Below are 15,469 nucleotides of genomic sequence, written 5' to 3'. Positions count from 1 at the left end.
ACCAAAGTTTGTTTGGATTCCTTGCAGTAAATGGCGGTGAGACCAGTGGAAAAACGCTGATGACAACCGGTAAGAGGTGTAAACCAGACAGTGTAAACAAATTTGAAGAAATACCAAACATTTCTTATCAACTATATGAAACTCGCAATTATTGAAGGAGAACTGGAAAATCATCTAAATGTTTTTTTTTTCTGGACATGATAAGAATATTGCAATGTGTTCAAAGCGTCTTTTCTTGTGGTTTATACAAAGGTTTCAGGAGAGTTCGGCTGAGCCTTTCTACATTACGTCTCTGACATGTTGGCAGCATATGGTCCCCCGATAGACCATCCTAATCAGAGTTACCATTGTGCAAACCGTAAACATTTCCAATGCGAGATTAATCTTTGAGTTTGTTTTTTATCTCGCTGTATTTTGCTGGCGGCAGAAACTTTAAAGTAAATCAATGATGAATACTTTTAGTTTTTCATATCATCCTGTTTATGACTCTAGTGCATTGAAATTCAAAGAGATGCAACAGAACAAAACAGGTTTGCATTATCAATATTACATCTATATTATATATTTAATTTGCTTTTAGCAGTTTGCTCGCATTGACTCGTTTGAAATTCTGTTTTATCCTTTTGTTTGTTGAACTGTGGCAATGAACCAACAAGGAGGTAGATTTGGATTATCCAAATCCAGTTAGATTTTTATTAGTCCAAATTGGTGTAAGGCCCTGTTTACACTTGGCATTAAGATGCGTTTTGGTTGATTTAGATCAAGTGGGCAGCGTAAATACACGTGTAAACGGGTAGTAAGAAATGCATTTAAAAGAACGCCTACTTTCAGCCTACTGACATTTAAATTTTCCATCGGTCTTGGCTTCCAATGCGGACCTGCAGCGTTCTGTGCAGTCTTTGGGCTATCATTGCTAATTTTTGTTTAATTTTGCGAACGTGTGAAAGTTGTTTGAGCTTATTTTGCTCTGAAATATCTGAAAATCCCTCACGTATACATGTAAAAATATTGTGCAGTATTTTTTAAATAATGCTCGTGTTGTAATGACTAGCCCATACAATCCCTGCAAACTTATCAGGACAGACGCGGACTTAAGCAGGGCCTTAGTTGTGTCTAATAAATAGCCTTGGTGACTTTATTTCCATAGTCCACTTTAAGTCCACTATAAGTAGCTTGTCAACTAATTCTCATTCATTTGCAACATGCAAACTAACTCTCATCGGTGTACTTGTAAACTGTTAAGTGTATGGTTAGAGAAGGGATTAGGGTTAGTAGAATAAGTTTGCAAATAGTTGGAAAGTAATTTATAGTCAATTTAATGTCTATTGGGTGATCATCACAATAACGTGTTAGTAGTTGGCCTTCCCTTGAACGTGATGAGCAGCCGATGTCAGACCAACGACCATCAGCTGCCCCCATCTAATCTACTTATCCATGTATATATACATATATGTTATGTTTTAATCCCCATAATATTGTAAAAATCGTACCTATTATATCCTCTGTGGAATCAGCTATGTCTGGCTACCTCCCAAGGGTTTTTTCGCCCAGAGGGTTTTTCTCCTCTCCTGGGGAGTCTGACGTTGGCTTAATTTAGCACCCTCTTACATACGTTACATTTTTAATACGCTTGCTAGTATGGCTAATTTTTCCTGCATCTATTAATGTACAGCTGCTTTGAAACAATTAAACAATTGTGAAAAGCGCTATATGAATTGAATTGAGTAGATATTAAAGAGCACAAACTATCTGATTCACAATTTTCCTTTCATTTCCTTTGGTGTGTAAGTGTGTATTAGTAAACAATGACGCAAGTTATTGTTTCTCAGGTAAATCTCATTTCTTGGACTACAACAAACACACAGATTGTAGGCAACAGTTTACTTCCTGGGCCGGTTGACATGCACGACGGGCATTATCATAATTCCTCCTTTTACTTCTGAAATACAGCCTGTAAGAAGTCTATGTTTTCACATTTAAAGAATTTACTACTGACTAAACCATGACTCAAACACAAGTTTTGAGCAGTGCGGAGTAGCCCTTGTTGTTTGTCGTTTCTACAATCAAAAATGCAGACATGGTTTTAATGTTTAAGTATCCTTACTTTACCAATCTGTCACATCCTGCTCAAGCCATGCTGGCAAAGCAGATCGAACAGCTTGGTCATCTGCATTTTCTGAAGCAGATTCAGCTCGTATTGATAAGGTAATAAAGACGATATTAACTCCTGTCAGTATTGCATTGTGAACTAATCTTCAAAACATGGTAAGGAGCGTCACATTTCCTGGCTTGAGGAATGCAGGGACTTCTGGAGCTACAAAAATGTACTGTATGTGGAAAATAATGTGTTTTTTAACCATAAACCACACAAACACATTGTATACCAAACACACAAAATGACGTTCATTTTAGCAAAAAAATAGGTTCTCTTTAAGTAGACAAACTGTAAAAAGTAAAACTGGGTTAACTTAAAAAAATAATTTTTTCAACTTTTAAAATTTTCTCACTTTAAGTGGAAATTTTAAGTTGATAAAGCTTAAGTTTTTAAGTGTTACCAATTTTTTGTAGTATTTTAATTATATCCAATATATATACTAATACTGGAGGACTGTTGAAATAAAGTGTAACCTATTTTCTGCTACATTTTTGCACAAAGCAAAGCCGATGTATAAAAAGGTCTCTCTCCATCCTGATAGAAATTTCCATCCTGCAGAAACATTGTAAACATGACCTCATTGTTCAAAATGAAGTAATGTATCAATTGGTACAGAAATCACAATGCGAATCAGCAATGGTCTAAACAAAATGAATGACTCCACCCCTCATAAACAAATCAGTATAACAAAATGACGGTTTTAAATTTGGCAGGTATTATAACCGTGGATGCTCAGACATCATGAATCAACTTGAAAAAATGTATCCTATGAGTTCGCTTGGCGTTGACGGCATGATGAGTTTCACTCCACCCAAATACAAATGTTCTGGTTTTTCTCCTGATCTAAAAACACTGAGTTGTAATTGAATGTTTACCTGTGTGTGAAAGTAAGATTATTAGTTAAGACAAAGTTGGGCTTTTTCAATCCACGGTTGGATCAGAAATAAACAAACCCAACTGTTGGATTCAATTAAACTAGAAATATGTTTGTTAGCTTGTTTATAGCATGTGCCTTATTGCATTGTCAATTCATATTGCATACAATACTTTCTTAATCTGGAAAGCTGTGATCTGACTGGCTGACTTTACTCCACTTTTGGAAGGAAGGGGACACCTCATTCTTTTTTTACACGGACTGTTTCTTTCTTTTCAGCAAGGTTGTTACTTTTCAAAATGAACTGCGATGTGAATGAGAACTGTTGGCGTTTTGTAAAGCTAGACATGGTCCTGGTGCGTATCGATGTGTACAATAATTTCTTGTTAACACTAAGGAAAGAAGGCCCTATGGATTAAAATTGACAATAAAATAGCATATGACCATGTTTCTCATCCCTACAACAGGCAGATGTCTCTTAATCATTGTGGTACTGAGAAAGAGGATACACGGTATATCTTTATTTTTCTTTCCCATCCAGGACATATGAAAGTTTGCAGTTTTTAAGACTCAAGGGTATATGAGATGGCTTTCTTTTCATTTTTCACCCAAACCTGCAGCCAAGTCTAGGCTCCATTCATATAAATAAATTTTATAGTATATTTTTCAAGAGAGCTTCATCTCCTGTCTAATGTATTTTTGTATCTAGACATTGGCGATCTCATGGGATTTCAAACATTTTCACATGATACACCATGTAGACTGCTGAAGATGATGCTTCTGCTCAGCAGCTGAACTCATAGGTCATGAAAAGTTTATTTACACGATGAAGAATGATTAAATATTTATTAGTGCGAAGCTATTCGAGTAAACTTCAGTAAATAAAACAACAGCTCATACCATAGAAAATAGAACTGGAACAGTTATTCTTAAAGATACACGTCATAGGTCTCTCACATATGGATGTATTTAGTGTACTTTTTCATTTTTTTTTAAAGCATTGTGTAACAAGAGATGTATAACTACTGTATGGAACAAAGCAATAAAGGTACGACACGTTGTTGATGAAGAAAAATTTGATTATCCGTGATACTTTCCGTACCACGTGTGGAAAATTGTCAAGGTAATACTGTAGTGGATGTTAAATTTGTCTGGAAGCATAATAACCGTTTTGCTGATGGATGTATTGATAAAAATATTTGGGATGTTGTTCTGAAACATAATGAAACTATTGAGGACTGTCTACGCAATACAAGGGCCTTAGGAGTAGCTTGCTTTTATCTATGTCAGCAGGATTTTTACGCAAACAGACATTGATTTGTTCTTTTGTTGTCTCTCAGGATTGATGGGCAAGTAAATAATCCAAGGTCATGGCTTCAGTTTTGCAGCAGATGAAAGTTAATGTTCTCCGGGGCTCCTCTTTGAGAACCAACAGATGGGAGAAACTGTTCAGTTACACGAATTGGCATGAAAGCTGTTGTCCTGGCCTACATTCACTTACTCTCACCCAAACCAAATCTGAAAAATCTGTAAAGGCTAATTTTCTCTGATCTGACAAATGATCGACCTTTAGAATGACAAAACATTTATAACGATAAGTTCTCATCGCATTTTCTTAAAAATTTTGCATGTTACTTTCAATCTTGTCAGTGCTTGTATAGTCGTGTCATTTGTTGCGGAATCCTATGCTGTACTGTGCTTTTTATCTTAAAATCTTTGTTTAAGGACAGTTTTGCCCTCTCCATCATAGTGGTGACATTGACATGTCACACTAATGAGCCTATGAGCTTAATGCATCATCTTGTATATGCTGCAAAAGTGGTTTGAATCACCTACAGTATGAATCAGCTTAGTAAATAATTTTTTTTGGGTTCCCTTAAAAAAGTTAAAGGCGGGGTGCATGATTTTTGTAATACACTTTGGAAAAAGGAGTCGGGCGAGTACCAAAACACACTAGCCAATCGGCAGTAAGGGGCGTGTCTACTAACCGACATTAGGTTGCGCAGACCGATCGCCGAGGTTTGCCGCTTGCAGTCGAGGGGGGAGCTGAAGACAGAGCCGTGAAGCCGGACACCTGCTGCTTGCAGTAGTGACGTTTGCGCCTTGTTTGCTTGTTTTGTTTTTTTTCGCAAATGAAGTGAATTAGATGGTGAATTTGTTAAAAACAAACCTTTTAATTAAAAGTTGCAACCAGAAACATTTTAGATCTAATATTTTAATTGCTGTTTATACTGTATGCCCTAAAATAACAGTAAACAAGCCTATATTATTACAGTTCCAATAGTTTGGTATTTTTATTTTATTTTTACACAACACAATATAACATATGTATGCATATTAACGTGTTTTACCTGTTAGAAAAACATGAATTTATAATCTTTATTAGTGGAACTGAAGGTTGGATTAAACATGAAACGCACGTGATGACGACACAGCTGGCTACTCTCGAAACGCTCTTGCAGTACTTTAAGCCCATATGACACAGTCACGTGCCTTCAGCGCCAGTTCAAGTCGGACAAATTAACTAACCGGCATGCACTGCTTCAAGTCAGCCGCCGATCTGCGCAGCGCCGCATGAAGTCGAACACACCTATTGTTGCCTGGGTTGCATATGTGTGGGCGGGTCTATCAAAAGAAGGTCCAGATTCTATTGGGGTAGGGGCGTGTTTGTTTAGGTGATTTCAAATATCAACATTGGCTTTCAGAGATCATGCACTCTGCCTTTAACAATGATTTAATTTTTAACTGTAGTACTAGTAACCATAAAACTATACTTTTTGGGGTTTTTTGTAGTGAAGCCGTACACTGTTCTTATTTTTTGGGGGGGGGGGTGTTTCAACTCAAGGTTATTTTAACCCATCCGTTATTTAATTCAATTATAGCTAAAACAATCCAGCATATTCAAATTTACCATTCTCTAAATATAGTAGTTTAACCATAATATTTGTAGTAAAACTATAGCAACACATAATGGTATACAATCAGTCAAAAAACTGTAATAAAACCTTTGTAAATTTTCCTCATATCATTTACAAGGAAAATTCAAAGGTTGTTCAAAAGCTGTCAGAAGTTTAGATCTCACGTTCAATTCCTTGTTAGAAACATTGGTGGCACCAGAGTCTGACTAAAAACGCCTCAAAATGTTTTGGCACACTGTCGCCACCGTTCGGCGCGGTGACGCCATTACCACGCTCCTGCACGTGTCGCATGAATATTCATGAGCGAGTGGGACGGCTGCCTGTCGAGGGTTCGAGTTTTACTCCTGGAGGTTGAGATTGTGTTTTTGGATGTGTGGACTGTAGAGTTGGATGCTGTAGTCGATGCTGACGGACTGATATCATCCTGTCTGCCGCGCTTATTTCTGCGCATTTTGAGCTGGACTATAACAGGGAAAAGACTGGAAATACACTACTGGAAGTTATTGCGGCACGCGACAACTTATGGGAAGATGGATATAATCTAACGAGATTTACTGAAACGACATTTCATTTTGGGGTTTTATTCTGCAGTTTTTTTTTGGCCACAGGCTGGATCTCTATCGGTCCAAAGCAGAACTGATGAGGGTAAGTTCTGAAAGACGGAGGTGATGCGATGCGCGTTGTAACTACACCGTTATAAAAACGCTTTTCATCAATTCAGTATTTATTACTATATGTAGTGTACATTAACAAAGTGTAGTTATTACTAAACTATTCTACAGTTTACTATAGTAAAAACTAACTAACAGTTCAAGATTGACTCTAAACTTTTTAACATTTATCTACAATGGCTTGCGTTTAGTTTAAATGCACTGCTTGAGTTTTACTTTACGTAATCCGTAATGGGAAGTTTTGAATCAAACTCGTTTACATTGTTTCACCATAGTATTTTTCTGCAATGAACTCATTGAACTTAAAAGTTTATTTCATCTATATTGGGGAGTCAAAACCTTCCCAGTCTAGCTGGATCCATCTTTTATATTCAATGGACATGGAGCTCATAGGCAAGTCTAAAAAATATTTAGCAATAAATTAGACTGTGCCATAATGCAACTTAATGATCTCAAAATGCTGAGTGTGAACTTATAAGATTTATTTTGTAACCATAACTCACTAGAACACATTGTAAGTCTGTTGGATGGGAGAAGCTGTGGTTTAATGTTCCTGCAACAGCTGAGCATCAGTTATTTGTATATACTCTACACTGCTGTTTTTAATCTAGTTTGGTATTGGTGTAAGCCATGCTCAGCCCACAAGGCTCCCAAACTTTTCTTTTCAAGCAGGGGGCGAGTTTATATTGCATAACCTTGGAGAAATCAAAGTATGTGACTGCACACAACTGGAAATGGAAGGTTGACTTTTGTTTTTTGTAGTATTGGAAATTTAAAAAGTGTGCATTGATTATCATTTTATTAAACAACCCCAAATATTCCAAGATTTACTGTAACTTTAAATCTGACAAATAATAAATGTAAAAATATTGCACAAGCCATTAGATGAAAGGTCGACAAGCATTCCAATTAAATTACAAGTTTAATGTATTTTTTAAAGTCCACCTTCAGCTTAACCTTTCTGGGCTGTAGTATTTGATGTGATATTTTTGGCAGCGTGTCGCACCTCAAGGAACTCCGTTTCAGAATAACAGGGGCAGCTGTCCAATGGTCATTTATTTAACTGGGTTGCCATATAGATATGTTCTCCTTGCAAGGCATTCCTTTTAAATTAGTTCATCGGTAAAAGTCTTTTGTTAGCCGTACAGAAGTGCTGTGCTATTGTGTCTGTGACTGGCCGAGCTTTATCCAGACCACATTCCGAATGTCCCTCTGTGGACTATAATAATTAATATTCATCAAGATAACAGGCCTGTTTCCAGCCACTGTGGATTTGCTTTTATATAGCTATCACACTCACTGTATAATCAACTCGCTTGATTTACATTTTCTCGGGATCGCTGTTTTTCGGATGATGGTTGTTATGGTGCAGTACCACAATTGCTTATTATAGCTACTGTTTCAGTTTCAGAGACAGTTTGAACATAAAGGGCCACCCATCACTGTCCCGCCGTGCCTTTCTTAAACTCCACATGTTCACACTCTTGGTTTTGGGAGGTTTTGGGATAGATCCATAAGATTAGTGACTCCCATCCCACTTGAATTCTTTTTCACTGAGTTGAGATGAAGTCATAAGCTTGAACATTAGGCACCTTCCTCACGCAAGGCTACATCAGGTCATTCATTTTGTAATAGTGTTTAAACAAGAACAGCCTGTTTAATGTGACAGCCACGGTAAAACATGCTGATACCAATAAATTAAGGATTAAACTACAAGGCGACTAGACAGGATGTGTAGTTGGTTCTGTAATGAGCCAAGTTGAGGAAAAACATCTTGGGCTTTTTTTAGTTAGCTGGATTGAGCGAAATGCATAAAGTTTGCAAAGAAAACAAGCACAGAATCCACTCTTAGACAGTGCAGCACCAGGTCAAATCCTGTACGGCTTTTAAGACAATCCAAGGATTGTGTCACCAGACGCTCATCCCAAAAGACAACCAGACCTGTACCTGACCTTTGACCGTTTTGGGTCAGCTAAGATCTGGACGTTTGAAAAAAGCAAAAACATACGCAAACTTTATGATCTCATTGCTTGCCTTTGGCCAAAGAAAAGACTTTGTGATAATCATACAAATCCTGTACCTCTGTTGTAGTGTAGTTAAACTCATCCTTACAGGTCTCTGGTGGAGCACTAAACCCCTACACAACGTTCAACATCTGCTCTCCAGAGTTGTGTATGGGGTGGACAGCAGTGCAAAGCATAGCTTGCATGCCATAGGGCCGTTGCCCTGTGCATCTGCATTTGTCATTAGGTTAATCTGTAAACATGTCTTATGCAGGCACGTATACAGTAGTGTCTGTGTACATTGCCTTTGAGTTTGGGTTTTCTTCCCAAAATCAACTGATGACTACGTATTTTAAAGATGGCACTTAAAAATCCAAATAACTGACCATAGATTATACAAAAGCATGTAAGAGATAACTGCCAAAGTAGCATTTGTAATAAGAGTAACCTGAATCTCCTGAGGGACAGGCGAAGACAAAATACTTGCAGCTCTTCAGCCGGCTACAGTATAGTTTTTTTTTGACCAACTCAAATATACGATTGGCCATATGGCAACAAGCATACCGGACACAATACCTCTCTTTGAATCTATCTGAAAACGTGATGGTACAGTCTGCGTTCAGTTAAAACTACACACCGTGAATTTCATAAACTCTACGTTGAACTCGCCCGCTCCTTGCCACCAGATGTTTCCCATTTCTCACCGTAACCGAAGCTGTATCAGCTGGTGTCATGTTCAAAGCACACAGCGGCACGTGTGGCTCTTTGTTTTCTTCAGCACTCGGACCTTCGTCGACAAACATTTCCACAAACACGCTCAGCAGGTTGGAGGGTGTGGGAAAAAGATGGTCCCCCGAAGCCAGAGCTTTTTAAAATGCTAGCCAAACCACGGCTGATAGGGCTTCATTTTTCCCATGCCACACGTGTGTTTAATGTAGTTTAAGAGCGCACGTACATATTTGACCACAGATGGTTTGATTTTTCCCACTAGCTCCTGTGGGCACACCTTCAGTCTTAATCTGGTCTGCTGTATTAGAAAGTTGAGTACGACTATAACGATAAAGATATAATGAACGAAACGTTTTTCTTTTTTTGTTGTTGTTGAAAACGATATCGTGTAAGTGGGCCCTGATTATTGAAGTCTGTCAGTTTATCTAGATTTATTTTCATTGGTATAATTGAGATTGAGAATAGCGGCAGGGCTTTAATCAGTGCGTTGGCAGGACTCTGTGGTTTTCCGTGACTGTTTGCACGCTGAAGTGTCCTCTGGGTGGTATTGGCGGATCTTTAAGCTATCCATTATTGCAGATAAGTGTTTTAAAATGAGGTTTCTTTAGCCAAGTCTGTCTCGCCGCTAAACTCAAAGGATCTCAAGGTGATTGAATTATTTGATTTGCTCAAACATCCAGAAGTTGTCTTGGTATTGATCGTAATGTAATTGCCAAGTTTTGTTACGTTTTGATCTCCTTTAATGTTTCTAACAGCAAAACATTTTAGAAAAGTAATCTCAATGTGACAGTATGTTTGTGTGAGATCAAGTGATAATCTAAGTTAATTTGACCCACCACTAAACATCTTTAAACACCCTCACACTATCCAAACCAAACCGTGCTTGGGAGCGTTTGACCTCAAAGCCTGGTTCGTTTGACTAGTGTGATCACTCTGTGCTACGCCTTGGTGCGGTTTAGTTAATCGCGCCCTGGCCGCCTTGCAGAGGTGGGCTGGAGTGCAGTTCACTTGGGCTCAGGTGCCAAAGGCGCAATGTGATTGTTTCAAAAGGAAAGACGTCAATTGCGCGACCACTCACCTTCACCTTCCTTTGTTAAAACCTTCTGATGCTCTCAGCAGGGTTACGTGAATGTCTGAGCGGCACACGCGACAGATCAACTAATCAACATGATGGCATGTGAGAGGGCTATATGTCATCGCGCACCAAATGACTCTTTGGGGGCTGGACACACCAAACCTTTAAATGCGGCTGAAAACGCCTGGACAACGCCGAATGCCAGCTGTTTTTTAGCTGAGTGCCAGCTTTCTTCAGCTAAGCGCATTGGTAGCTCTGATACGTCAGCTGTAAGACGGTTGGTTGCTGTGATACTTGTCCCACTACCACTTCGACTGTGATTGGACGGCCGCGTGAGAACTGACATTGACGAGCGGAGCTTTTCATTCAAAGTTGAAAATTTTTCAACTCTCGGTGCTCAGCCCTAGCATGGAAAAACCGCCGTGCGCCGGTTTTCAGCGCGGAAAAAACCCGCTAGCTGCTGGCTTATTTGAAAAACGCAGAGCTTCCATTGGAAACAATTGAAAACATGCGCCGGCGTAAAAGTTTTGGTGTACACAATCCCTGAATAAAAAACACATACTTAACATTACGGGATTATGGATTATGGGTTCCAGTGTTAAGACTAAGAGAGTGCTTTACTTCCTGCTTTCTTCAAAACAATCGCATCCTGACGAAAGCGCACCCGGGCTCGGATCGATAAAAGCACAATGTTTGTGCCTGCATCTGGGGGGTATAGTGGGGACAATCGCGCTGTGGCATGGTTTGGATACTATGAATACGCCTTTATTTGCCCGCCATTGAGATAGACAATGTTACTTTATTCCTGTTTAGGCAACATTTGCAGTCGCTTCGATTTCACGCGCAAGTGTTGTCTGAGGTGTTGGTGATCTGACGTGAATGTCTTCCACTGGTTGGAAAACGTTTTGGACACAAAGTGATAGATGATCAGGGTTGGTCTGGCCAGCTGTGGTAGTTTTCATTTTAGCGTCTCGGCCAGAGTGGTTTTAGTGTATAACAGCGCTGCTTCTTTGGAATTGTTTAGCTCCAGATTTCTTCTCTGTCAGAACTTTGGAACCATTGTGAGAAATAGAAGCGCATGCTAATAGAGGAAGGCAGCGGTACTTACTCAGAAATAACGTTTAGTGGTCTTAAAAGCCACAAATCCGCTATCTTCTCTGTTCTTTATGAAAGAAGATTATAAAATACTAAAAAAACACCCCAGGGTGGTTGGAATTAGCAGGTGTGAACAGCTCGGAGACCATTATTAGATAATAACGGTCTTAGATTGATGTTATTGGGTGCTTGCTTTAAATAAATAGGTAGGATCTGTTTTCATTTTAGCTGTGTCAGACTTTGTCAAAGAAGTAGACTGTGCCTTGCCTGACATGTTTTCTTTTCTTCTAAATGGACCATTTTCTGTAATTAGACCGTGTGTCCTTTGTCGTATTTTGTGGTCTGGGTCAAACACATGATCCAAAGGACTGGAAACATACACAAAGATGAAAAGTAAGACACAATGATCTTGTGATATATAAGTTACACACTGTATTATGCCATTATTATTATCAAGGGCTGTTATGGTGGCAGGTTTTTACCACTTTGATGGTAACTGCGCCAACCAAATTGATGCATATAGGCTTATATATAATGCATACATATATTTTGAAATATATAAATGTAAACGAGGATCAGACATACATTTCTTAACAAACGTGCATGTTCAGGCACAAATTTCTTTTTTGCCGGTGGGTGCTCATCACAACGTTAAGCAACGCTTTGGGTACTTAGCAACAGCAGACGCTTTGGAGCGCCCAAGCGCTTTGAAGAGGAGGAAGAGCTTTGAAAAGTTGCGCATCAAGTTTTTCATGTGTGGTTTTAGATGCGAAATGTAAAGCAATTGAGCATATGTACTTGGACATTTTTGTGGGTGATTGAGCCGAGCCCCGGAGCAACTACGCGATCGGCGCCTATGTGCGTGTTTATTGTAGCAGTTCTATCCGTGATACAATACACGGTTCAATTGAGGAACCTTATTGGGGTTATAATTTTTCCAGCAGTGCTGAAAATGCATTTTGATGGTGTACTGGTAGCACAGATTGATTAAAAAGTGACTAAGAGAGAATATCTTGCCTCATTGTTGGGCCCCCAAGCCAGTGGGTCATCATTGATATCAGTTGCCTCCCCTTGCAAATAGCGCACCGCACTAATTCGAAGTCCCTAGTTGTAGTAAACTATAAAAATACTGTATATGTGGTCCATAAGTAAAGGAAAAAGGCCATATGGATCTCACATTGAAAGTGCATGCCTTACTATTTACATGTCGCTGCAATTTAGAAAAGTTTCTCGTCATGCCATGCAGTTTAACAAGGCATTAAATGCAAGAATAAGAAACTTATCTTGGACAGAATATAGCGGCGCTCTGGGTTTGTTTGCTGTGGTGCACGTCCAGCCCTTTGGAAGCATTTTGCAGTCTTTAGTAAAAGTTAAACACATCTCTGTGGAGCTTTTTTAGCATCCGAGGAACAATGACTGGGATTTAACCACAGTGTTATGAGTGGAAATAATAATGTTTTTCCTTCACTATCAATGTGAACAATGTGCCTTGCAGAAACCATAAAAAATACTGCAAGAAAGCTTTTAGACTGGCAAATTATGGTTTAGTATTTCACTTCAGGACGTTAATGATAAATGACTGTTTTACTTTTACATAACGCAAGTCTAAGATAAATGCTATTGTTTGATATATATCTGCCGTTTTTGTCATCGTGTGCTTAAAGGCTTTTAAAAAGGAGTGCTTGATAGTGTACATTAATCTATGTTGGAGGTAATGTGTGTGGGGTGGGTGCGCTGTCCAACATATGAAAGTGTTTCTGCTCGTGTGTATGTGTCTTTTCAGTCCCTGTGATGCTGACAGACTGAAATTAGCTTTGGATTCCCATATGCACAGGGCAGGCTTCCAGCAGACCCCAATTACAATGCAGCAAAGCCAGAGAGGGTGCAGGGCAGACTATGAGGAGCCCTGCTGGTCTGCTCCCTCGCTCAGTCTCACTCACTCACACACACACGTTTTCTAAACTGTCTAAATGGAGTCACAGAATTTTCTTATATCATACTCAGCTGATTATAATTTAATAGACTGTAGACTGACTTTAACCGTTTAACGGAAAAGTTGGGCCTTTTCTGGCCAAATTTGGCCAAATTTGAATTAAAACATTATTTGCCGTATATATATAGGTTCCACAAATGAATCCATCCCATGATATATCAGATTTGGCTCAAGTTTTTAACAAAAATAAAAAACCCACACATTCACTTAAAGGAATAGTTCACCCCAAAATGAAAAGTAGCCCATATTTTATTCACCCTCAAGCCATCCTAGGTATATAAATGACTTTTTTCTTTCAAAAAAACACAGTAGGAGTTATATTTAATAATGTACTGGCTTTTTATTTTAAAATGACATTGGATAGTGCCCCATTTTTACAGCTCATCAATTTATAAAAAAATAAAACAGTCCAGTTATTAAATGTTTTCTGAAGCAAAGCGATGAGTTTTTGCAACTCAAACAAACATTTGACCCCTGATCCAACTTTACAAAAACCCATCAGAAAGACATTTATTAACTAATACAGGTGAAAAAGTAGTACACTTCCATAGTTTACTTAAAGTGCTTTATTTTTGCACAATAATTTTGTACTTAATATACTTAAAATTCATCTTTAGTACTTCTTAAGATGTTCTTAAGATTATCTAGTGTACTTCACTGGCCTATTTTGAGACACCATGAATATGAACTAAAATGCACTTTTAACATACTATCTCTGTATTAAAAATGTATTTAGTTAACACTTTTAAACTTCATACAAAGATGGGTTCAAGTTTACTACAAGTGGTACCTAAATACATTTTTTAAATACATTTTTTAGCACATTTTAGTTCATATTTATATAGCACATTGAAGTACACTTAGATGCTCTTTAGAACATCTTAAGAAGGACGAAGATGAATTTTTAGTATATTAAGTACAAAATCAGTGTGCGAAAAAACGCATTTTAAGTACACTATGGAAGTGTACTACTTTTTCACCTGGGGGTGAGTCAAATATGGGCTAGGGTTGTGCCGATAGGCGATAGTATCGTGTATCGACGATCGTCAGACATGATTTCATGACGATAGTTGCGATGTTTACTATTATCATCATAGTTTCACATTAATATGTGCTTTGCATGCTTTTCCTCGCATAAGGGGGTTTGTTGGCTTGTGCGCTAGAAAGCTTAGACGTTTGTTGAGACACGCGATCAGCGGAGGCTCACGTTGCGGACCAAAATGCGAATATAAACAAACTAACACGCGGATTCCTTCTCGCACGCACCTGGGCTTTTGCACACATCATGGATTCTTGCTCGGACCTGAATGCGCGTGGCATGGACTCTTAGCATCTGAACTTGTAATGCGCATGATTAGGACTCTTCCTTGCGCATGAGCTTTTAATATGCGCAGCTCTGACATTTCCTTGCACTGAAGAGGTTGTTAGGAGTGCAGGGGTTTTATACTACCAAGTGTGTTGTTCCCTACGGAGCCAAACTAAGGGGACAAACTATCGCATGCGCACGTGAAGCTATCACATTCAGTTTCACGTGCTCATGTGAAACTATCGCGTGTGCACGTGAAAGCAAAAGTTTCATGTGCGCACGCAAAAGTTTAGCGTGCGCACACGATAGTTTCACGTGAGGACGTGAAACTAAACTGTAAAAAAAAATTTGGCACATAAAAGTTTTGCGTGAGCACATGAAGGTTTCTAAACTTTAGATTTTTTTTACTCCAATGTCACCTTAGGGGCTCGGTAGTTTCTGCTCCCCGGCACGCAGGAAATTTCTGAGTTCAATGCTTTAATGACAAACTCAGATTAATGGCATCAGTTTTAAGAAGGTTGCGGCCATGACAGTGTTGCCCCTGTTTCTTTTTTCCACCAATCAAGTGACTTGTCTAAATGAGTAAAAAATTAAACAAATAAATAAGTGAGTTAACTATTGCCCTGCCCTCGATACTATCGTGTATCGTC

The 15,469-nt window shown here is 38.7% G+C and overlaps 1 protein-coding gene across 1 annotated transcript in view; it reads left to right on the top strand.

The window, feature by feature from the left end:
• The first annotated feature begins 6,316 nt into the window (after window positions 1-6,316).
• Window positions 6,317-15,469, top strand: part of dchs1a (dachsous cadherin-related 1a) — a 120,314-nt gene continuing 111,161 nt past the window's right edge. Inside the window, exon 1 of the mRNA XM_065280849.2 lies at window positions 6,317-6,592. The gene's annotated coding sequence lies outside the window, so the exon portion shown is untranslated. The remainder of the gene's footprint in view (window positions 6,593-15,469) is intronic.

Source organism: Paramisgurnus dabryanus, chromosome 8 (assembly GCF_030506205.2).
Source record: "Paramisgurnus dabryanus chromosome 8, PD_genome_1.1, whole genome shotgun sequence".
Taxonomy (NCBI): Eukaryota; Metazoa; Chordata; class Actinopteri; order Cypriniformes; family Cobitidae; genus Paramisgurnus; species Paramisgurnus dabryanus.
The sequence above is the reverse complement of the archived record's forward strand: the minus strand, read 5'-3'. Positions and strand labels throughout refer to the sequence as shown.